General features: G+C 46.5%; 1 protein-coding gene and 1 long non-coding RNA gene across 5 annotated transcripts in view; one reads left to right on the forward strand and one right to left on the reverse strand.

The window, feature by feature from the left end:
* Positions 1-25,879, reverse strand: part of LOC122396021 (LIM/homeobox protein Lhx9) — a 441,838-nt gene that overhangs the window by 158,399 nt on the left and 257,560 nt on the right. For 2 of the 4 annotated variants that reach the window (XM_043394095.1, XM_043394099.1), the window contains exon 1: positions 13,610-14,361. The exons of the other annotated variants lie outside the window; for them this stretch is intronic. The gene's annotated coding sequence lies outside the window, so the exon portion shown is untranslated. Of the gene's footprint in view, positions 1-13,609; positions 14,362-25,879 lie in introns of those variants that run through there. 4 annotated transcript variants of the gene reach the window in all.
* On the forward strand, positions 14,783-16,471 carry LOC122396022. Its single transcript, XR_006259005.1, has 3 exons — positions 14,783-14,905; positions 15,722-15,961; positions 16,177-16,471. It is a non-coding gene; the product is annotated as an uncharacterized LOC122396022 (long non-coding RNA).

The following is a 25,879-nucleotide window of genomic DNA, read 5'->3' on the forward strand; positions in this document are numbered from 1 at the left end:
TGGTTCCCGAGAAAATCGAGCCTAAGGAAATATGGGCAGCGCGTGCAGCGTAGACTGGACACCGGTAGAAGTAGAAACAGACAGTACCGAACAGACGCGGCACAAATTTTCGAATATCTCGAAAACGAAGCATCGTGAGGAAAAATAGTGTTCCACATTTTCGACTTATTTTGCCACGTAAATGTTGAGAAAATAATAATCGTTCCATCGAACAAACACGTCGGTATCTATTATGGGAATAAAATGTAACCATTACCTTGGATATTATATTCTTTCGAGACCCTAGGGATTAAATGGCGGACGACGATAATAATGCCCGGGACCGTGTACGATGGATCTCAAGAATATTTCAATTTCCTCGCAGTCTTCCTAACGCGTATGTATGTCTAACAGGCGCCGGTCGTTATTTGCGACAGCTTCTAAGCAATTACTTCTACACCGATCGGTAGCGACGACATAAAAATACAAAAATGAAAACACCGTGTTCTCGCTAACGATCCGCGTCGCGCCTGCGAACTGAACCCCGTCCGCCTAGCGATTGAAACGTTCTGAAAATGTATCGAGTGACCGTGTGTACGAGACGACGCGTCCTCCTCGGTATTTCGATTCCCGTCAAATCGGTAAAATGGCTGGAGTGGCCGGCGAATCCGTGGCAATTGAAATTACAGCAATTAACGTTATTGCTCCGAGTGGCGTCACGCTTATCCGTCTTGTTCTTCCCCCGCGTTTCAATCCACTTTCTCGCTTTTCCCAATAGTGGAAGCTCCCAGCGCCCGAGCAAAAGGGGATTGAGAGTGGCTCCGATAGCGTGGCTATAGCGATCGTGAATGCGCCTCGAGAGCGGAAGTATATTGTGTCCGATAAGGAACAGAGGGTGGGGATGGGGGGAGGTTGGATTCTTTCTGGTATTAACCCTCCGTGTGTTAACGTTGCCGCGGTATCGAACTGACGCACGTAATCGCTCCACGAACGGAGGGAAAAATAGAACAAGGAATTGAAAACGATTGCAACTGAAACTGACAGCATGGATATGTATTAGACGAAAGTCGTTGGCCACCGAACGACATACAAGTTGAATTGCTATTAGAGCCGACCCTTCTCTCCCCAGCTCGATAGCCTTCCGTTCCTTGAATTAATTTACAGGGCGTTTCATAACGCGTGAAACCCCTATTTTAATAGGGGGGAAACGATCGTGGATGATCGTTCGTAAAGGTGGAATTTTCACGTGAAATTTATCTTCGCGTCGGATCGGAGATTAAGACTTCTTTTTACTCGGCCACGTTTGCTTAGACAGGCGATAGAGCTCGATACCGACGTTGCAACTCGGGCATGGGTTTACGCTGGGTAAAATATTCAAGCGTGTTTAATGTTTAAAAGCTAACTTCAGTCTTAAATCTAACTGACAGACACTAACAATATTGACTTTATTACACCGTACACAGAGTAATGATAGTCGCACGGTAATAACGTCCACGGACAAGCAACTTAGATCATGGTACACAGACGAGGTTCAGCGTTAATTGCTGTTTAGCATTAAATGATGATTGATAGTCTGACAAGCCGTAAAGAAGATCGACGTTATCGAGTCATTTTTTTACAGAGACTCTGCTACCTTCGCGCGACACACAAACACAATAAAGCGATTTAAAAAAAACACAATTAATATTCTAATGGAAAACCGTCTTTAGATCTAACTTTATTGGCTCGAGTTCCACGATCATTTTATTACTTCTTCTTCGCGAGGGAATTTCTTTTTTTTCGTCTGCAAGGGGGAATTAATTTTTAACTGCAACAACTTTGTATGCTGCAAAATTAATTTCGTCCAGGGAAATGCTTTGTAACGTCAACGAAGTTGCTTCCCCTGGAAGAATTAAAAAGGGAACAGCGTGATTGCGACAAGCAAGAATTTATTGCGTGTTCGTGGGCTTGAGTGTTTTCGTGTTTCCAATGCATGTATAATGTTTAGCATCTTGTGCAGTGCAGTAGTAAAACAAACTAAAAAAAAAGAAAGTACAAACTGTAATTCGGTACACGGGGATTTGAACTCGCGAACTCTGGGCGTACGAACACCCATTTGGATTAGTATTCACGATACGAGATAGTAACCATGTTTAGACCCTTAAATTCTAGTTTTGCTTATTTTTATAACGGTCGAGTAAGTCTAGATTGGTTTCGAAACAAGCAAGCAGACTAAATTTCGCAGATTTGGCGATCGCCATGGCAACGGCGAGCTTTCAAAGCGCCTCGGAAACCACATTCCCAGCTGAAAGAAAGGAAGAATAATAAGAACGCGGTGGCTTTTAGACGTTTCTGGGGAATACCCGCGCGACATCGTCCGCAACAGAACACTGTCCACTATCCCCGGACGCTCTCTGGCTAAGAGGTTCCTAATTTCGCGTGTAACCGTGCGATTGTTGTTTATTATTATGTATACTAATGGAGCTCTAAGGGGCCGGGTACCTTTCAGGCTACTCCGATTCGAGAGGATTTCGCTAATTCAGCGGCCAGGGTCCGCCTTCTAACGATGGATCATAGCGCGAAATGGGAGTACAAAGTCTGCCTCGGAGAAGCTTTTCGAGAGGAGCGTAAGCACAGATTATCTGGATAGAGCTCGCGATAGCTTGTACGCGTTGATTCCTCTTTACGCGGTCGAGCATCGTTATGGACACGTTACCCGTGACCGCGAACCTGGGCTTTGTCTGCTCGTGCCTGGCCTGAAATCGAGAAAGGCGCACCGACGATCCTCCAGGAATCGTGAAACGTTGCGCGAAACCTGACACAACCACCGTGGAAATTGGTCGGATCGATGAACACTGCTAGCTGTCGAAAAGTTAACCCTCTTTAAACCTACCCCCAACCGGACTCGGTGTTCGCTTGGACTCGTACGAGCTATTTTGGAGTCGTTAAATTCTAGGTTCTAACGATAACAGCACATAAATTTGGAAACCTTCGATAACAGAAAGTTAAATTGCAGCTTATGTTGCAACGTCTGTGTTTAACAAAGGCTCGACGTCTTTGTATGGATAATTGCCACCAGTATTTGTTAGAAGAAAACAACTGTCACGTAGCCAAGGCCAAACTTCGCGTTCAAAAACCATTTAAAGAGGCAATATCGCAGCAATTGTTAAAAGTGTTATAATAACTCACAAAATAAATTTCTATTATTTTAAAGCTACCTAGGTCTGTGTAACTTCTTTAAATTGGAAGAAAATCTTTTATTTCCAAGCACAGAGAAACAAATTGTTACCGATATACTACATTGATGGACATGCTATGTGTATGGGGTCAGATGATTTCTATACGAATATTGTACGTCCTTTGGCATGAATGTACAACGTTTGTGCAGACAGGATATTGAATCTAGAGACATACAGTAAACAAAAATATTCGTTATAACAAATTTATACAGTATATGAAGGTATGATATTTGTACAGCATAAAGGAACAGCCAAGGGCTGCTTGTATCATATGGAAACGTGAATTTAACAAGAAATCGATGTACTCCATGCGGATTGCAAAGCCATCGATGTAATAATTTTTACATATCTGTTACGCGAACCTCCTTCAACCTCGTTCAAATTATGGTATTTTTCAAAAATATAGAAGCATTAACGAAAAGTACTTTTTGGAGCACGATCATCAGGGAAACTAACGTGTACCTAAAAGTTACTTCCCCCAACGTGCAAATCTTATTCCAATTGCTACACACATATTAAAGAAATCGATTTTCCTAATGTCCAAAGAATTGCCAGTATATGAGCACCGTTTCTAAGAGGTTAACACACTCGTATGCGTTCGGTGGGATCCCAACCCCGAGGATCCCGCTTCGACGTTGGCCTAATAGAAAAGGTCGACGCGTTCGGTGGATCGGCCACCTGTCGCGAGGCGAACGGTGTCGGATCTCAATCCGGTCACCCTGTAGACCGTGGCTCCGGGATAAAGTAAGGTAACAGAACACCTAAGTAAGAGGTTCGTCGTGTATAGTCGTGCTCGCTCGCTCGCGCCCCTCTATGCAGCCGAGAGGTATATTAGCGTGTGTTGTTTGCACGACGATGAGCGTAAGGACGAGAATAGGCAGCGAGAGAAAGAGAGAGGGGGGACGAACGAGCGAGGGGAAACAGAGAAAGAGACACCGTGGACGTCGGAGGGAACGAGACGAGGCGATCGGGGTGAATGAATGAGACGAAGAGGGAACGAGTCGCGAGAAGAGAGGGGGGCAGAAAGTACGAACGGTCGTTGAAATGGAGAGGAGAGAAAGGAGGAGAATGTAGGGGGTGGTGGTGGCGCTGGCGAGGGAGCAAGAGGAACGGAGAAGGTAGAGCGCAGGCGCACGTGAGTATGTTACGGGGATGGCCAGAGGGCAGCTAACGTTTATAATATTAACGCTAATGGACTACCTTATACCTTATACACCGTCCGACCCCTCGACGGCCTCTACCCCTCCCCTACGTGTCCAGACACCCTTCTCAGCCTCGCCAAAGTACGGGATAATATTCATGGATGTATTCAAGCTAATGCACCAAGGCATCCCGAAGAAAAGGAGGGGGGGCAGTCCAAGCAGCCTGAAAGCACACAACCGCCGTACACTCTGCCAATGTACTTATTTTAAATCGACTCCTAAATCGGGACAGCCTTCTTTGCCGGACACACTTTCTGGGACAGAAATATCTTGATAGCCACCACCGGCCGCGTATTTCCGTTATTGATTGCGCCGCTGGAACGCTTTGAGAATAATTTAGGCTAGGGTTTCCCAAATTTTCAACCCCCCTTCGCTTGAGAAAAATGATATTCCAATTTTTGGACTACATCACATTTGGCTTTTAAAAGAAAATAATAAGATATAGCTTGGAATATAAATTTCAACCCATCCTACTGTCAAGTACAGTGATATTAATTAAAATGAAATGTAGATAACAGGCGAGTCGAGTAATAGAGGGTGAATTGGTTCGCGAAGGAAAAATCAGTCCCGCGACAAGAGTAATGTCGAGTAATGTTTGCTCGCGAAGAGGGTGGAAAGGTAACGTTTAATACTATTTTACGGCGTAGCGATACGGTGGAAAGCGGTGATTAAATAATTGGTAGCGATACGCGTTGCTCGGAATAGACCCGTTAAATCTCGCATCGGGTCCGTTAACGCGGTAATTCGCGAATGGCGCGTCTGAAACGCAAGAAATAATAAAACCCGATGCGGCAAGGCGGGGGCGGGATCCGCTTCCTCGTCGATATACGGCGGGAGTAATATTCATAATGTAATGGAAGCGGCGTAATGTAAGCTAATGCATCCTGCAATTTCTTGAAAGCATTCGAATAATTCAGGCGCAGCCAGTGTATTCCTAATATACTTAAAAATTTCTGCCAAGTATCGAACGGGAATAATCGACTGCGGACGGTGGGCCTTTGCGATATTGAAAACGCGTTCCGAGCAACTGCGTTCCGCGACGCGGAGGATCTTACTTCAAAGCGAGGGTGGTTTCATTCGTCGAGCCAGGCCTCGTTACGCGGCCCGATGAAAGGATTCTACGCGGGGGCTCCCCTTTCAAGGTATTTCTTTTTTACAAATTTTGTCATTCAAAAATTTCAGATGTAAAAAGCACGCCTTTTGAACCACGCGTAGAATCAACGAATTCTAATTTACGAACGTAGCTCGTGCATTAAACATTTCGCCCAACTTTGCTTCTAAGCCTGATTGGCGCTGTCGCGAGCAATATTTCTTGCGAGTCGATGTCCGAATTAGACGAAACGCTGCACGTAAGTATTATGAATGGCCGCTACAGTGCGCGTTATCGACGTTTCTCGCCGACGTTCCGTAAAACTTGTCGAATCGACGCAAGCCCCTGAACGACTCCTCTAGAGGATTCATTAAAAATAATGGATATTCATTAAACGTAATGAAACTGCGAACGCGAAATACTCGATTATTTGTTTGAATCGCGCTTAACGTAATTGAAAGGAATCATTAATTTTTCGATAAATAAAAAATCGAATGGTTCCCCGAGTTTCTTTTAGGGGAGGGGGAGGGTTAAACTCATTTTTCGATCGTTAAATCCGACAAGGTATTCCATTGGATTGGCTTAACGTCAGCGAATCCCATATCGAAAATGCCCGGAGAAAATTATTTGTTCGATACTGTACAAGCGTGCGTGTTCCCCGCGCGAAATTTAACCGCGAAACCGCAGAACGAGATTCCCTTTTATGCGCTTAATGAAAATTTATAGAGACTTCAACTATTTTCTAATTACTTCCAGAACGTTGTCGAAGTTTCCGCGGCGACCGAACACGCGCTGCGAAATTTTTTATTAGCCGGCCACGTTTCAACCATAATACAACACTCTCATTAAGCGCGTATTTAATATCCCAGCACCCATTAAACGCGCGTTACGAAAACGCTCTCGTCCGCGATTTAAGGGCGAATTCGTTTTTTTTCCTGTCAAAAAGATCCATTCTTTTTCGCGTTTCCCGTGACTTCGCAAGGTGTTCGGTTGCCGGAGAAATTTTTAAGAGGTCGTGCGAAAATAAGACGAAAATCGAGAGTAATTTAAACTTTAAACATGGAATCGCGTAGGAATAGTCAGGCTTCCTATGCAAATTGAAAATTTAATGTAATTCGTAAATAAATGACATGGCATTCGATGTGTTCAGAAGCACTCTGCGCTACACAGAGATTCCATAAGCACGATGTACACGCAGATATACTTTGGAGTCCCACATGGTATCGATCTGTGCTTCAATGCTAACTTCGTTCCACCAACCACCATAATATCAGTTCTTCCAACCCTCCAGGAATACTGGCACGTACGATTACGTTCGGTCTTTTAGCTATTTTGTATTATTTTAACACACAACATAGTTCAATTTTCATTAAACATTTTTTAATACAAATTATGCTGGCGATTTTTACTCGATGAGGTCAAAGATGTTCCTTCGTATAATTCAATTAAAAAAAGCTATAATTAATCTCCCGAAAGGGCAAATCGATGGAAGAAACGAAGAGCCAACACATTTGCAAGCGCCTATATCGATTACCCAGCTCCGATTGCAACCCGCGTGCTCTCGCTTCGCAGGAACGATGTTTGTCCCCTCCTCCTCCTCCTCCCAAGATATACTTAACTTTTAATTACTATCATATAACTAATTAGCCCCGGTGGCCAGGGGTTTTGTATATTAATTTAATTTTCAATCTCACGGGGTAATTCTTGGCGCAACGTTAGTTTTAATCAACCCTTCGCCCCTCGCGTCGCGCCGGCCTCGTTCCGCAGAGTGGGAGGAAAAAGGGGGGGTGGGTGGAGGAGGGCGCGGAGAGACGGGGGAAAGGGGGGGGGGAGGGGAGTTAGACACAGCCGGAGGAGAAGACAGAGGGGCAACCCCGTAGACACGGTAGGGGTAGAATGGAGTACACCTACTCAGCTAATAAAAACCGGCAATAAAAACCACCCCTTAGGACCGCCGGCACCGTGGCTGTCTCGTTCTCTTTTCACCCCCTTCCCTCTGGCCCTCATCCTTTCCCTCCGGCATCTACAGCCCTCATCCCCCTCGCCCCGTGCCGTTCTCATTCTCCCGTCTCCCGTACAGCAGGTTTATTCACCTGGCTGGGATTAACTTTAATCAAGTATTTACATTTTAATTCGCTGCCATGTACATTCAACCGACCTACAGGTCCTTTACGATAACATCGTCGTTTAATTGCAAACTGCCACTTTCGTACGACAAGACGTCTGCTCTAGCCCGCAGAGAGACTGAGAGAGAGAGAGAAACGCCACTATCCGGGATAATAAGTTCGAGTCGCTGAAACGTGGCCAGTAAGATGCGGTTCGGGGAAAAATATGCCCCATCCGAGAATAGAAATCGTTCCCTGTGAAATTGATCGCCGTCCGGAGAGTCTCCCGGGGTACATAATTTCCTTAGTTTTGATGCCTGACGGTTGTCTCTTGAACAGTCAGAGATATTCGCTATTTAAATCCAACACTCGAGCGTTTCTTTATGTTTTATATATCGTGTAAAGAAAAATTAGAAACGACTAGAATTCAGCAAAGGTAGTTGTCGATTTTAAAGAGACTACCAAGACTCGAGTGTGTTAGACTACGGAATTTTGTTCGACGTTTCCGCCATTTTACAGATTCGAATCCCATCACTACCGCCAGGCAGCTTTATCGATGAGTCCTCCGGCGTGTCTAGGACGAGACGCGAAAAACCTTTCTTCTTTTTCCCCGATTCTCTCTCTCTCTCCCCATTTTGTTCCGTATGTTGATGAGACCAACACCTGAGGGACAGGAAACGGAGCAAAACCCCAAAACAAACGATAACGTTCCGGATACGAAAGTGCTCGTGGTTATTCTCACCACGTAGCACTCACTAATATTAATTTCTAAATCAGGATAAGGTAACGGGCAAGGAGAATGATTCGAATCTAATATCGTCCTCGATTTAATAGCTACAAATTTCCAAATAACTTCGCATACATCGTCCAATATAGAGACTTCCGGTTCAATATCTCGATAGATTGAATCCTGTCTGATGTCGTCTGCTAATTAAATCTTCATACATTTCTATTTTGATTCCTTATTCGACCGATGTAGGATACCTTTTCGCGTATGTTTGTTTAATTCTGTGATTTCGAGCAACGTGTACAAGAAGTTGTTGATTCGTATTCGGATGGGTGTTAAATTGCAGGGTATTTATTAACGAAAAACGAGGACGGTAAGCGGTACTTGATAAATTCAGTCTTAGGATTGTTAAAGGTAGCAACAATGGCGGAGTGAAAGGTATCACACAATAGTGCAGAAGATCCAGAGCCACGTCTACAGCTGTCATCGTTAGCGAACAAAAGATCCACAGTATTACCATAACAATTAACTGTACTATTACTTTGTAGCACATGACTGCGTTGAAGTGGCCTGATAAGAATTCCATTGCAAGAAGCTCATCAAACGATGCACCTGGTTATGATGAAACTAATAACCATGTTATTAATGTTCGTTCTAGGTCGAGGGAGATTGAAATTGCCATATGCACGGGGTGTCCTGTTATTATAATTTGCTAGGGCAGAGACTACTCATTCACGGAACCTTCGGGGAGCCAAAAAATTCACGATAATGGCTTTAAGTTTCCATTTTTCTAAAAATACATTCGAATTTCAAATACTCGAACTCACGAATTCAATATGAATACAAAAATAATTTAAATATCGTCTACTATACAATGCTTTTCGTTTTAATAGGTTCTCTGCCTACCCTTTTATGGTATTAATGGTCGAAAGGGTCAGATATATAGGTTATTATCGATTATATCGAAAATTGGTACGGAACAAAAAAGTTTCAGAACAGGACCAGAATGGTGGTTTAATTAAAATCGGTCCAGTAGATTTTCTGCTGCCCGGAACGAACAAACAAATAAGCAAAAACTCTAAAAATAATTCGGTTTAGATACGCTATAAATTATACACGGGAATTGAAATCGAATAATGGACGAGCCTCTTAATATTAGAAATCTCGATATTGATTTTCTCTATCTATCGAACGTCGCGATAATGGAGGACGTTTCCTTTCGAAATGCCAAATCGTGGCGAACAAATTGTCCAAATGGAACGGCGTACGCAACGCTTCCAATATTATCAAGTTCGAAGCAATAATCACGCCTAATCTGACGCGCGGCGAGGCTACGGCTTATCTCGCGCGACAGCTGTTCTATGCCGCGATACGTTTCTAATTGGACTTAATTGGACCCATTGTTGAATTTCATTTGACGCGAACGCGCCCTACGAGACGGCAGACGTAACTCGAAATTGAATTGCACCAGCGCGAACGCGAACGGGTGGGATTTAAAAACTGGTCGCGACTTTGCACACCGGTTTCCTATTAATTCCGCGATTACTCGTACGCCCGACATTTTATTTCGCTACGCGTTGCCCGGCTGTACAAAACGAAACGTGCTCCTAGCAAAAACTGACTCTCGAACCTCACCGAAATACGTACAGCGGGGAGAAATTTGTAATTTATCAAGCAATAAATATCGACTCGTGCAACTCGGTTGGCATTAAGATCGCTTGTTATTGCTACGCCCTGCGGATATTTATTGCCTCGCGGAGTAATCGAACGACAAACAAGAGTCCTTAATACTTGGCTACCTTGCGGGGATTTTTCTTTTTTGGAAGAACTTTGACAACACTTTAATTCGAAATAACTTGCATTTAAAAGACATTCGAATCGAGTTGGTTTGCGGTAGTTTCTGATTATCTAAAATCATAATTTTGGAGTCGTAGTAATTATTTAATTTTATTTCTTCGATCATCCAGTAACGAGAAACGCGGATGGGGCTTTTCTAGGACAAAATCTCTGGTTTCTGGGGTCCAGCAGGTACCCCGAGCTCTATTCACGCTTCCAAAATATTTGGGTCGACCGTTTGACAGGTTACAGGGACTGGTTATGGGTTTCAGGGTGGCCAAGGACAAAAATTTATTATTTTACGACGTTGGTCTCCCCCACCCCATTCCTCTCCGTTGACCCGAGGACCATTTTCGCGCCTTTTTTCGTCCGGCAGGGGCTACATTTTTACGATCTCATTCAGGTGTCAAACTTTCCAATTAACGAACACGACACGGGGAACAATGAGTCGGCGAATTCGACTTTTGCACGTTCACGCAGGCCCGTTCTGGCTACGATGGAAGGAAATGGATACCAAAGTTATTTTTTCATCGTTGGTTCCTGGACGTATCAAGAGTGTATACACGCGAGCGTACGCTCGACTCGTTTCAAGTATCTGGCGAACTCGTTTCAGGGAAAGTGAAAATATTCTTAGAAGTCGGGACGAAAAAATTTCCTACGTTCCCTGAATATTTACTACTTGCGTAAACATTTTTTACCTACCGGTCCTTGCGGAGAGTCTTACGAACAAACACAAGTCCTCTCTGGAGAACGTTTTCGAACAAGGAATGAAAGTTATTATCAAATATCTCGTTGGAAATAATTTCTTCCCACGTTTGCTCTATTCGCGATCGTAATTATTGTCAGAGACATCGTTATAACTTTAATCTACAGAAGCATGCTACGAGCTAACAATTATTTCGTTCGAATGGTACGAACGTAGTTTACAGTGCAAACAAAAACATAGTGTCCTTCGAGTTTCAAAACAAACGAGATAATTCGACGCCATTCGTTCCTACAGTCTTGCAACCTTGGGAATCGATATCTTTTGGACGCAGTTTAGGAGTATTATTAATTGCCTGTAAAATTGCTATACATTGCAAAGTGCAAACTGGCCTTTGGGACCAAATGAATTTGACATGATTTAAATATCTCTTGCACTTTCTGCTAGTCTACATCTACTCTTATCTTCTTATATTACATAACACATAGATTTCAAAAGAGATTTGAGATATGTTTAAATAGTTTATAAATTACGTACTAATTATTTACAAAATTCGTTCACGTCTGAACCATTTTTAAGAAATCACAGACTCCAGTCTTCTCACATAAATCCATCTTATTTTATATCACAAACCTGGTTCTTATGGATGATGTAAATGAATCGTTGATGAAACGAAGGGAAACTGCAGTGGGTCAGCTCTGGTATTCCACTATTCTATCAATCGTGTCGCGGAAATTCGAACCGCAGCCTCGATTCAGGCATCGTTCACCAAGATGCCCGTGTCCCGGACAACCGGATCGCTCTAAATTCACGTGCATACTCAGCCACGACGAAACAACGCGTCTCAAAGCTCGGCAAACCAAAATAACCCCCCCGGAGTCGAGATATTACCGCCGCGGGAATACTTTATCGCGCCGCGTTCGCGCCAAGGTAAATTATGCTATCGATAGTGTCGCGACGACGTGTGCTCGTCAAAAATAGTCCGGCACGACGACCGTTCTGGCGAAAAAAACGCCACCAGATATCCTCTGTAATAACCCGGGGGATATCTGCGATCCAATTAATCGATATCGAAGACGTGTAGTATTGTTAGAATATAATCGCCAATCGCGTAATCCCCCCACCGCGCTTCTATCGTTCGATGCACCTCGCCTCAACCATTTAAAAATTTGATTCGTGGATTAATTTACGCTTCTTTCTTCGTTGTTTCCGTTTTGGAGAAAATTATATTAATTCAAATGTCTCTGTAGATCTTTTTTTTCTTGGCACCTCGGTATAGAAACAGAGACTAACACTTAATCTTCTTTAAAATTTTAAATGCCAAGGTCATTTGTCCTGAGTAGGTCTCCCGGTGAATCTTTTATTCAGACCAAAGATGTATAGAGCCAAGGTAGCTCATAGTGATTAACAGTGCAATCTAGCAAATAGCCTCAGAGTGGAAAGGGTACTCCAATTCACAGATAAATAAATAAATACATAATATAAACGAGATCTGGCAAGCGTTGGACGTCGTTCGAAAGGCGAACGACGCCTAGAACGTTCCTGTTCTCCCGGTCGCGAGATCGAGAACCAACGGTCCAAGAATGTGGAAAATAAACGCGTTAAACAAAGTAGAATCTCGATAAAAGGAACGATCTACGCTCCTTCCACTTTGTTGGTGCGCTTCGAGCTTCTCTCCAGAGATTAACGGTGGAAACCCGATGGAGGCAATTTCGAGGCTCCGCTGACGAACTTTGGTCCACGTCTCGCGGAACGAGACCGTCTCCTTGATTTCGGGGATCTTCCCTGGCGGAGGCGCGGTGGGGTTCGTCGTTAGCAAAAAACCGCCCGGGCGATATCGAATCGGGGTCTCCGTGTGCGGCGGTCGGTCCAGAAATCGTAAGCTCGCGGCTCGATAAGGACCCAATTACATTTTAACCGATGGTATCTTTCCGCCACCAGCCGCGATAGCGCCGGCAAACTAATTGGCCGCGCCAGAAAGGAGATACAGCGGCGATAGCCGCGCGAATTACAGAAAAGAAGACGGTAGAAAGGTCGAAACGGGAGCGAGAAAGAGGACGAGAAACGGGAGGGGGCGGGTATATACGGGCAAAGGGATATAAGCTCGCCCTCTCGTCTCGTTGTCCTATCTCCGGGCGCGCATAATCGCCGTCGAAAGAAAGCCTCGCGAACGCAATTTCAAAGTTCGAGGCTCGTTTGGCGGGCTGCCAGCGCTCACGTAACTAACTACTTGTTTTGCCAACCGTACATCCTCCCCCGCGAGCACGGAGTTTCGTTCCGCCAGCCGGCTGATCCTCGATTTTCGAAAAAGGTTAACACCTCGGCTACCGCGGATCACCATTCGACCACGTGGCGACGGACGCGCCTGCGTGCCCCCAGCCTCGAGACCTTACACGGAAATTTCTTCTCTCAGTCTTCCCGTGCCCACCAGTTGGCACGAATATACCCCGACATTGGCAAAACGGTTCGACTCCTGGCCGCTTTCGACCCCGGTTGAATCGCGAGCCGCACACGCTCGGCCCACGATCGAGCGTGGACCCAGCGAGAGACACTTGTCAACGGACACCTGAACGATCGATGGTTCCCGCGATACCGTTCGCAGCCTCTCAAAATTCCTCGAGCGCGAGGCTTTCGAAGCGTTATCTGCCCGATATCGACATATTTTTCCCTTCCCCGCGGTTAACGGAAACACGATAGAGACAGCGACGGTGTTACGCGTCGACGGATTGTCCGTGGCAGGGACACTTACCTCGATCCACGGCATGCGTAGGCTGTGTTTTCGGGCCGATAGTAATATTCCCTCAAGCTGTGGACGCTGCCCGCGGGCACGACAACAACAAAACAAACACTCGACGCACAATATCGACACCACGGCAACGACACGAGTTTCCCGATCGTTCCTAGGAGCCTCGTTGGGACGGATCGAGAGTGGTCCAGCTCAGCCCGAGAGACAGGTGTCAACGCACCCGGCACCCAGAGAAACCCCCTCGCGGCACGCGTCCCTCGCTCGGGGTGTCCTGTCACTCTCGACGACGCCTTGGCCCCGGAGCACCGAAGGCCTTCGCTTTCGTTCGAAAGCCCGCGTCTTCCTCGTCGAATTATTGATCTTAAGCTCCGCTTCGTATCGCGAATCCCGCACCTAACGACTCTTGTAACGCTCCGAACGGAGGAGGTGCCTCCCGACCCTGGCGCTGGATCCCCGGTTAACTGAACTCGGTCTTCGACGTCGTACGGAGGCAGCCCCGGCGACCAGCGGGCAACAGTTCCATTCCACTCCGTTCGTTCCTTCTCTCCGGGGTTGTAACACACTACACGCCGCGACGAGCGACGTGTCACTCGGTCCGGTGGTATGGTTGGTCACACTGTCGCGCGGAACACCGTCGATCGTGTGCGGAAGGTCGCGAACCGCTGTCAAAAGAGCTGCGAGAGGATCGGGTCGAACGTGAGCACACCGCGCGACACGCAGAACCCGTACGAGCCACGACACGAACCGCACGGCACGACGGCAGACGAGCGAGTGGGGCTTCGGAGCCTTCCCCCACCACTGGTCGCGTCGAGCAACGCGACAGAGAGAGAGCGGCGAGCGTTCGAGGCGCGTCGCCCAGAGTTTCGGAGCCGGGGGGAAGAGGGACGACGCGGACCATCGAGAGAGGGGATGGCCGCGCGGCGGAGTAGGGGAAGGGAGCGTAGAAGCGCGGGAGGGATGGCGCACGATCGTCGGAAAGGGTGACCACGGTGGGGGAAGGATAGATGGACGTCAGGGGCGTGAGCGAAGGAGGGGCATCGATATCTCCCCTCTCTCGCTCTAGCTCCGCGTACAGAGAGCGCACTCCGCACTCTCCACGCGACTTTGCGAGTGAAACATTTCGCGGGTTTCGCGGACGCTGGGCGTGGGATGGGGTTCCGGCTGCCGGAGGGGGAATGGAAGGGAAACGTAGTGAGGGAAGACAACAGTATTCCCGTTAATTGAACGACTCTCGTAGAGAACGAGGGGGGGTGGCGGCAAGACGAGGTGGCCAGGGACGGAGGGGGAGGATTACTCGCGGTAATTACTTATTTTTATTACGCTCCGCCTCTCTGCCTTCCCCCACCCATCGTTCCCTGTCCGTGTTCCACGACGACGAGAACGACGATGACGACGAGGACAGCTGGGCTGGTCGTTGCTTGTCGTTGGTCAGCGTTATTAAACCGCCTTTTTTTGCCTATCCAATCTGTAATACGTTTACGCCGGTACCCCCCGGTCCTCTCGTTACGATTATTTGCGGCCGCTGGCCCCCGGCTCTCGCCGCGACGAAAACGCCGGTCAGGGTGTCCTTTCCGGTTCCGCGAAATCGGATCGCGTCCTTCACGGTTACGAATTCTTAAATGTACGAGAGAACGGTCGCCGCGGTAACCGCGAAAGTGAAAGAACACTTTCAGCTAATTGAACGACCACGGTCCTCGGGAATCCAGAATGGTGGCCGATTACTCCGAGTAATTACTTATTTTTATTACTTTCAGCCTCTTTGCCCCTCCCATCGGTCGCGCGACGTCACTTATCGCTGGCCAACCACGAGCCCCCGTCCTCCACGGACCACCATATTTCGTTGCAGATGTCTTCGATACGTATCTCGCCTTTTACCGTCACTTCAAAACACGGGTTTAAACGTGCCTCCCACTAATTATCGTCGCCGATGAAACGCCACCCCCTCCCCGTTACTCCTCCGTAAACAATCACCCGTGCTCGTGTCGTTCGTTCAAGTCTTTCCCGTTCACCCTTGTTGATCTTGCTCGATGAAACACAAACGCCTGCCAGGTGAATGGACAATTCGTTTCGCTGTAAGTTACCGGTAAATTTCGATCTACGATACACGGATTACAGCCTCGTCCAAGGATCAGCGGAAATTTCTATCGGTTTACAAAATGATTGTAAAATCGACCGAGGGAGCGATTCCGAATCAACGAATTCGCGACTCATTTATTATCTTTCGGGGTTACACACACTCTGACGCTGCAGTATTCAATGAACCTCGACGAAGACACTATTGGACACATATGCAGCCATGTTCGAGCGACAGGCGTTCAATCGGACCCTTCGGGCAAACCTTCCCGGTCATCCGAGGTACTGTCCAAATATTATTACTCGATCCCATGCTCAATCAAACGCGATATTCGACTCGTTCGACGATTCAATATTCTGGGTGCTGGCCACCAAAGCCTTTAACGCGAGAACCCGGTAACAAACGTTCCGACTAATTAACGCGAGGACAATGTGCCTCCTAGATCGCGAAACTCAACAATTTAAATTTTTTTCACTGATAAAGATGTTGCTCTCAGTTACAAAGATTTTGGAGTACTACTATAGTATACGCGGAAGCTAAGATGACGCAAGATTCGTAGGACGCGAATGACTCTGTGTTTGGATGTATGGGTGACCTAGAAACTAGTTTACAGTTCTGGTGCAGATGAGAAACTACGTGTTGGCAAGAGTGGCTACACTCACACAGGAATGTGGAAATCAGTCTCTAAATCAGTCAGTCCTCCAGGTCTTGCAACCTTGAAAGCCTTTGACACAAGAGACACCGAAACTACAATCTCAAAGTGCAACTTTAATGACGTACAACACCCCCAAAGACACCACTCGGTTTCACCCAAGCTGGGAAGCTAAATTTTCTGTGGAAAATAAAATTTAAAATCGCTATCTTCTTGCATTTTACCTCCCTCCCAAAAAATCGTAAGCAACCTGTTCGTTTCATCGACGTCTCGATGGTTCGAGCTCATCCTCGTCATCGTCGCGCGGTCATCGAGGGGAACAGCATTCTTCCATTCGCGATGAACGCGCGTTTCGCGGAACGACGGCCTCAGTCGGCTTCCATCTAATCCAATTGCCGAGCTAATTCGTTTTTGCCGTCGCGCAGCTTACTTTAGCGGTACGTACCGCTGAAAACTTGGACGCAACACGCTCCTCGACTTCCGATTGCCGGCGCCCCGGGCGGAAACACGTCCGCGAATTCGATGACGCGCGTCTAGAATGGAAATTAGGACCCGTTTCTCGCGTATGTCGGAACTTCTGGAGCAGCCCGGTAGCTAGAAAGCATCTATTTATATTCATCCACCGAGTGGTTCGGCTTTAGCGAGTGCACTTGTTGCGGTGAAAATTAAACCGGGCTACAACGACCTCGAAAATCGTTCGTCGTTAGCAGCGAAGACGGGGAATTCATGGATCCAACCATTAGCAGGTCAGCTCCTCCGGTAATTGAACGTTTGGTCGAATTTCTTCTTAACATTTAGGAAATTCATTCGCGAAAATCAAGACACGTTGGCTTCTACTATTTTTCTGTTGCACTTTTGTGTACAACATAGGCTGCTTTCTGTCTTTATCACTGATATGGAATCAAATTGTTCTCGTATTCATAAGTTTTAACAACTCCTTGTGAATCGAAAATATTGTATTGTGTGTCGAATTTTTGAATCATCGCTAAATTCCGGTTTACAGGGGGATGAAATTATTTGAACGGGCAGCTCGTTAATTATTTTGAACGCCTGTAATAGCAACGACGGATTCGAGATCGGGGCATTGTTGAAAAAGCAACAGCGCCGCGTCCCGATGCTTTAATCATTTCAGACACGAACGAAATAATTCATTCGCGTTACTATTTACCGCGTTAATTATTAAAAGTGCATTATCACAATCTCGTCGCGCGCCCCGTACCCTCCACGCCGCGAATCCCCGTAATGCGTACTACCCCGGAATAAGTAGAGCGCGATCGCAATTAATGAAGTAATTAATAATGAAATAATTAAACGAATTAAACGCGGCCCCCTTGGATAAACGAGTCGGGACGCACTTCTGCGCGGCGCGGCCGTTGCGTCTGTTGTGCGCTGCGTTCTCCTTTGTTTACCCGCAAACAAAACGAGCAAATGAAAAGTGGCCGCAAGCCAGGAGAATTGTAATTGGTCGTTGACCTGCGACGAGTTACGCGTTTCGATCCGTACGATCTTAAAACGCGATTCGACTCGCTGTTTGGCGCGGATCGATCGATCGCGGGTGAAAAAATCAGTGGAGACCAACGTGGCTTTAACACAACTTCGATCGACGATAATTACTATTTATATAAGACAACAATTGTGTAGGTATAATAAAATATTTTTTTTAAATCAGAAAATGAGATTTTATTTCATTCCTTCTTTTTTAGAGTAGGTAGGAATTATTTGTCCTTGTTGTCTTTCCGGCGATCGACAAGAGTAGATTGAATGTGAGAAATTCAGCATCCGACTATGGGTACACAGAGTCACAAATTCGATCGTAAGGCAAGAGGTTAACGGCGCAGTCGGAACGAATTCAATTGGCCGCTCAAGGCCACTTACCCCCACTCATGAATCACGTCGGACGAGACGCCTACTTTTACGCTGCGCTCGCTTAGGGGAAACAGGGGTTGAGTTTAATAGAGGCAGATTGCAACAGCGCCTGTGGGTCTCCAAATATCTTAACAGACGATAATTGGAACAACGATTTTTGTGATACAATTAGAATGGTGCTTTAACGAAGCTCGAATGTTTCGTGTTTGATCGGCGCAAGAAGAACCGAGATCTTTTAAAAAACGTACCCGTTGAGCCCAACTTAATTGCGCGGGCTCTCGTTGGTCGTTATTTCGTTATTAGCTTCTCCGGTAAGCACAAGTAACCGCATCTGCCGCGAGGTTTGTGAAATCCGTTCAGAAAAACGAAGAGACTGGAGGACGGAGAAGAGACAGAGGGAAGTCTCGGCAGTAAACGGAGTAATCATTTTATCCTACATTAAGGGAAGCGCTTGAAACTGTCGTATAATTTTCCCGGGGCACGCGTCGCGCTATTTATGCGCGTGACTCGAGTTTTTTTCCCGGGGCCGTTTTACCGTTTTTCGTGCACGCGTAATTTTCGAGTGCCACTTGCCCGATAGCCTACGCGTGCCTCGCGCGTCAAATTTATATTTTACGATCCATCGAGGAGGGGATTGATTTGTTTGTACACTATGGAATAACGTTCTCGTCGAGTGGCGTGATCGAAGCGGCGGGTGTCTAGTGTCTGTTGCGATTTAACCGTGCAATTTGTAAAATCGCAACGATCGGAACGAGGCACGAATTTATTAGGAGCCAGACGAAAACTCTGAACGGTTACCGACACTATAAAACTTTGATTTTCTATCAACATTTTATTCAATACCGTTTGCAGTAAGTTAAGCCGCAGATCTGCTATTTCCGTTCCACGCGAAAGGCCGACAAAGGAAGGAAAATCGGTGAGAAACGGGAATCGACGACCGATAAACAAAGAAGGGATGAAATATTTATCGAGCCGGGCGCACACAGCCGGAGGAGCGCGAAATATTTCGAATATGTTTTACAACGAGGACGCGAAACAAAACGGCGTTTCTCGTATTTCGTTCGACGAAATTCTAATTTCGCGCGGAGGGATATTTTACGCCCGGAACTTTTTTTGCCTTCGGTATCGAGAACTATTGCGATCGAGCGGCACATTGTTGTTCTCTCGCCGGTGCCGGGTAGCGCGTCTATTATTATTATCGTTTCTCCGCGCGTTTCGGCCCATAAACAACTCCGGCGTCGTTGCACAATGGCCTGGAACAATGCCCGCGACTGATTGATCCTTAACTTTTAAAGTGACTGGCACACGTTTGGTATCGACCGGCTCGCGATCGCGATCGACGGAGAACCTGCGCCGATCCCTGCGACTTATCCCGTTACGCGTTTCAATCTACGTATCGTTGGAACTCGTGTCAATGAACACGCTTATCGAATCGCGCCATTGTCGCGGATCGTTCGTAGGCGCCACAATGAACACTTACCGTGTTAAACGTCTCCGTCGTTCTGATCCAAGGTTATTCTCGCGATGAAAAATCACGAGTTCACCGGAGATCAAACGAAAGTAATTTGTTAGTAAACGTTCACGCTCTAATATTTCTACGCAAAGTAAGTGTCAACTACAGCAGGAAGTGGTCGAGCACTTGTGAGCACTGTTCCTGAATACTTATACGTCAACTCGTCAAATCGTCACGATATCCAAATAAATTTTTAAAGAGCAGTTACTGTACCACAAGCAATATTCACGAAACAAGCACAATACCGATTCCCGTAATCGGACGCAGATCGTTTCAACGACCCTACAGGCCCCCATTAACAGTCCTCGTACTGTCGGTATTTGTTAACGCCTGGTATCTAATCGCCAAGTTAAACACGGGCCGAGCAAACGAAGGATCGTACAACGGACCGTCTAAAATTCTCGTTACCAGGTTTTTCTCGAGCCTGGTACGGTTGGGTCCCGGGCTTGTCAGAACTTTTATCTGAGGTTGCATCAACCAGCAGGAAAACAGCGAGCCCCGAAGGATCCCATGGTGCAGTCTCCGGACGAAGACAATGGGCGAGCCCCTGGAAAGGATCCGGAAGACGGCAGTGAGGGGGGAGAGAAAAAACAATAACACGATCAGGTTCACCGCGGTTTCGGATAATTGCGACGGAGAGCTCGAAAAGGTGCCGACCGGCCGAGGATCGGGCACGCTTGTCAGGAAGCATTAGGATATCTATCGCGAGTACCGATATCCTGCGATCCCGAGGACTCGTTAGGAGGACTTAGGATTGTTTCTTCGTAATCCAATAAGGATGAAATTCTTGGGGAGACCGGCTCCGGACGGATTGTCTTTCAAGGTTCCGAACTTTTCCGAGTCCTCGAGCATGGACAGATGGTCGAGGCTTATTACCATCTTCAACGTTGGTCATTTTTGGTCAATTCACGGATAAAAAATTCGGCCGAGTGGTTGATATGGTTTTATGCATGAGGGTGGGTGAAAGGCAATTATATTTACGCGATCGTAAGGTAGAACGTCCACATCCTCGTCAAGCCCACTCCGAGCCAGCTCGAGCGCTCGAATCGACGTCTGGGACGCCTTTTTTTCCGCAAACTTCCGAAGATCATTACGAAAGCCGCGGAGGGCGCGCGAGACTCGTAAACACGGCTCGTAAAAATCGCCAAAATACAGGCACCTTACATGGTAGCGTCGCGTAGGCGGGTGTCATATCCCTGTAAAATCATTGCCACTAAAAATCAGAGGTTTCCGCTGGAAATTTACAACGGTCATATTCGCGGCGTGTGTGACGCGAGTCGGCGAGATCCGCGGCGGGGCGTTGAATATTTTCAAGCATGGACGGGCAAGGGGGGGCTCTTGGCCAGGGCCCTTCTTTTCATCGGAAACGAGTTTCGATACGCGGAAGATCATATTTTTTCCTTATTTGCATTCTGGTCGCCGATAAACGGCCACGAGGCTCTCGCGGCGAGAGGCTACCTCGTCGTTAGCCGCTCGCGCGCAATTTATTTCGTCACGTTTCGTTTACCTCCACGTGGGCAGAAAAATACTACTGGATATACCTACGGGGCCCCGATAGAAACCATGCATAAACTCGGAGGCGTTACGCGTATGGCCAGCTGACGTACGAGATCGCATACATATTTAGAACGCAACGGATAGTGATTCCTTCGACGCTACCGGCGATCCGGGGAATCCTCGTCACGATCCACGGCGTTCAATTTACCAATCTTGGCACTTATTATAGCCACATATGCGTGGACAAAGATACTCGATCTAATGGAGCAACGTTTAAAATTTTTGTCAAATTTTAATGTGCTGCAATCTTTAATAAAACATTTCACTAGAAATTTAGACTTTTCCTATTTTCTTATTTTTACCGTCCTGTTTAGAGGAGTAAACTTCCAGCACAAGTTTCAGAAATCGTTTCAATATGACGTGGCGTTGCATCTAAAATATTCGTAATGGTTGATAATGGCGATGGACGGGTCGCTGACTATGTCACGTCGCTGTACGTTAAACTGTCAATTCTATTTTGAGGAGTTGTTCAAAATTTCGAACGGGGAACACATTATTTCTGGAAATTATGTGAACGAGCTTCCGTGAGAGAATACCGAAGACGTAGGAATAAGGAATGAGAATTGTTTCAGCTTAAAAAAATAAATACTTTACGTTCTTTGTATTTTAAATAAATGCCTCTTGCAGCAAGATAGGATTTATTCTCTTTAACTCTCCAACGTCGAATCTGGGTCATTTTTTATCCATACCAGAGTTTCGCGTTTAGGAATAAATTTCGTGTCTAATTAGGTCTTTCTCCATGTGTTAATATTCCATGAGAAGGGAAAGACGAAGGGATGTAATTAGAATTTATAAATTAATATCTATTTCTGTCTGGGTGAGGTTTGAATCTGTAAATTTGCGGGAGATTGAAGTTGGGCAGCATCGAATTCGAAATCTGGGGCCCGGTTGGAGTCAACCGAGGGTTCGTCGTTGAAAAATCGACACCGTAAGACCGGTCAGGGTTTCGCCACTTGTTTGCTCTCTCTTCTCAGTTTCAAATTAGAGATGCTTTCCATTTGCCTGACGTTTGCCCCGCCCCGAAGCAGCTCCTACGGTAGCAGCCTGTTCGAATTCCAAACTGACCTGTCCCCTGAACAACCCATTGCCTTAGCGTGGGGTCCCCATCCACTTTAAAAAATCCTATTCCGAGTTCCAACTGTGTACAAGCGTACCCAAAACCTAGCAACCAAACTATCGCCGCCGATTAGATTAAAATTACTCCCTCAGCCGGCGTTGTACTCGCGAGAGAGATTCCAAGACACATATTTTTGCAAGCATATTGGTAGAAATCCCTAGGACGAGCATTAACTATATTATATTTCTTATTTCTTTAAACGAAAGCAGAATGAAAAGCAACGGATAATGAACAAGAAATTTCAGCCGTTCCAAAGTTTGTAAGTTTAGTTTCCAGTTTCATCCCGATGTTTTTATTACTGGCAATAGAAAACTTTTTAAAGGGTGTTTTTAATAAGAATAAAATGCTACAGCATGCTTTTTATCCCACTATGTAGCAAGCTTTTCTTTCTTTTGGAAACTCCTGAATTCCCGGAGCTACGCGGACGTAGAAACGATCCACCGATCGAATTAAAAGATTAAAAACAATCGATCACGATTCGTCGGACGCGTGACTTTGCTCGCAATTACCGCAGGTGGCGAAACATCCACCGAGCGACTAAAGGTTAATCAGTGCAAATGAGGAACATCGACGAAAGCAGAACAGAGTACACTATTTCAAATAGCGAATACTATATTTTAAATCAAATATTTCTACGTTGATAACAAAAATATTTTCCTATTATTCGGTTCAGTCAGTGATATCTATTAAACGTAGAATTGATATTCGATGAAAATAAGCGCACCCCTGTGTTTGAAACAAGCCCATCCAACAAAGGGCGGCGGAACACCTGCGAAGGATGTGGAGGAGGACCTGTCAAAGGGTTGTAAAGGCTGGAAACAGGCAGAGGACGAAATCAATCAGCGGAATTACGAAACGGTCAGGAAATGGGACGTCGAAGAGGACGGCGAAGGCTCGCGTAAAAAGAGCCATGTCGGAAAGAAAGACGCAGACGCAGGGCACGGAGAAGGGAAGACCGACGGGAATATTGAAAAGCGGTCCTACGAACGCGATCAAGAGGGCCAATTACCCTGGGGAGGGGGGGTGGCACCCCCGCGTACGTGCATCGAGCGTATTTTATCTACGTGCCTTACACGAATACTCGAAGCACACTCGAGCCGCCGCGAGTGCTCGCATACGAGCCGCGCATTCGAACGTTCGCCTGTGAATTTACCTGCTCGTTCGTACGCTGGTTCGAGGAGCCAGATACACATAATGCCTGCCAGCTACGTAATGCTCGGTCCCATTGTACGGATCGAGCCCCCACGCGTCCTACGGGCAGGGCAACCAGTTAAGGGTACCCGGAGCACTGTCGTTGGGAACATTCATCCGATCAACTTTACAGCCAGATCATTTTTACGAGAAACTTTTTCGTCTCTTACGCAGCCGTTTCGCGTACGCTGGAAATGGTAAACGACGGTCGGGGGTTGTAACGAAGAAACCGGAAACGGTACGTTAATTCAATAATAATCTAAAAAGGGGGCGGTCAAATCTTAACAATAGCAGTCGTATGTTTGCTGAGGGTGGCCCGCAGGCTACTGAAAAATTTCTCGATACTAAAAGGGACAAGAATGTAAAAAATTTCACGAACCACCTGTCTCTGTATTTCCCCGTGAAAGTTCGCGACGAAAATGGAGCGTTCTCCGCGTTAGGCGCCCAAAGTACGCGACGCCATCGTTAAGGGGGTGGTCGATTAATTAATCGGCGGTCTATTCGACGGATGTTTACACGGTGCATTGTAATTTCCGGATGAAAACAAAATGGAGGAGGCCCGGTGAAAAGGATCGCGGGGGTTCAATTGGCCAGTGGCGCAATCTTTGCGAGGGGGTGACGGGGGTTGCGGCCACTGAAATCTTAATTCAAGCCGCCCGCGCCATTGGATACGGGGGCCACCCTTTCAAAAGCGGCTCGTTTCCAAGAGAACCTTACGATTGTTGTTCCGCCGTGGCACGCCCGCTTACAAACACGTTACACACACAGTTAGGTAATTATATTTACCTTCGCAGTTTTATTATTTACGGGGCCGTGTGCTGGTGGGTTGCTCGGCGCCCCTCGACCCCTTACGTGGCCCCCTCCATCCCCCTGACGGCCCGCATTTCTCCGCGCTGATCAATGACGCAGCTCCCGAGTTCACCGGCGATGATTATCGAGCAAATATTGTCGCGCGACCGATAACGATCTACAGGTGCTCCTCGCGTTTCTTTCGCCAGCCGATCGACCATGCACGATGCCCGATTATTTGTCTGTTTTCTGTCCGTACGCTTGGTAATTGTCTCATTAAAAAGCTTACATTGTCGTTAAAGGAGCTTTTTATGATGGAATGTAAGGCAAAAGCTGTTTTCGTTATTCAGGATTTGGGTATACAGTTCTGTAATATATCAGATTGCAATGTTAATATCGTTTAGATACTGTGAATGTTAAAAATCCCTCTGTCTCGAGATCGTCTCTGAGAATTGCTGAAATTCTAAATGTAAATATAAATGGTCGTCGCGTTAATCAGGAACTGAAATCCGTAGGATCGTGGATCGCCTCAGGGAAAAGGGTTCTTTGCGCGAACGTCGCGGAAGCAGCGTGTTTTTTGAAGACAGGAAACTGCCGGTGGAATCGACAGGGCGGTTTAATTCGAAAATGAACCTCGTAAAGGTTAAAGTGCTTAACGAAGTTCGGTATCAATGTCGCCCGTTAGCTAAGTGCGCGGCTGCCGCGCTGTTTTCGAGATCAAAGGGTTAATTAAACGCTTTCTTTACGGGACCCTCTGTTGCTCCCGACCTCACCTGCTAAATCTGTTTTGCGAGATCCTCAACGGCTACGTCGAGGTGCACCCTTCGCTCTTTTCCCGATCGGCCGTGCACGTGTGCCAGGGTTCACAAACGGTGGAATGGATTTTAATCAAACTCGGACTAGATCAATGTTTCCCAGCATGAAGAGGAAGGAATAATATTATCTAATTTTATCTATGCTGTTCTCTACCGATTTTATAAAACGTGAGACTACATTTGCGAAATAAAGGTGTGGCAAACTCTCTTAGCCATGCTGTTCTTCTTCCCATCTGTGTATCGAACTATCAATTTCTATGAATTTAGTTTCTCATTCTCGGTGTTTACCACAGCTAATTACGCGCAATCGCATCGGTTTTATCATTCGCTACCCACAGATCGTTCGCGTATCCCACGCGTACTATCGTTTCGCCCAATCGCGTGCACCCACGTCAATCTCGAACCCGGTCGTCGCGTCTGGTTAAAGAGACGAGAGACTGATTAAACTACGGGACTCTGGATTTCATTTTCCACAATTTTTAACCCGTTTACGCCGTTTGATATCCGATAACATCAATTCCGTTCGCACGAAGAACGTTTCCTGTTGCACCAACCATCGCGACGAGAAAAAGATCCCAGAAAACACGATGTGGCACTAAACTCACGTAGCATTTTTCGTCTTTCGTTCCCGCTAAGTTTAATTGGTACTCAACGTTGATTTAACTTTCTAGCCTCAGCGTTCTACAAAGTAGCATCGCG

Source organism: Colletes gigas, unplaced genomic scaffold, assembly GCF_013123115.1.
Source record: "Colletes gigas isolate AHSC1104 unplaced genomic scaffold, ASM1312311v1 Colletes_gigas_Sc00006, whole genome shotgun sequence".
In the NCBI taxonomy this organism is placed as follows: domain Eukaryota; kingdom Metazoa; phylum Arthropoda; class Insecta; order Hymenoptera; family Colletidae; genus Colletes; species Colletes gigas.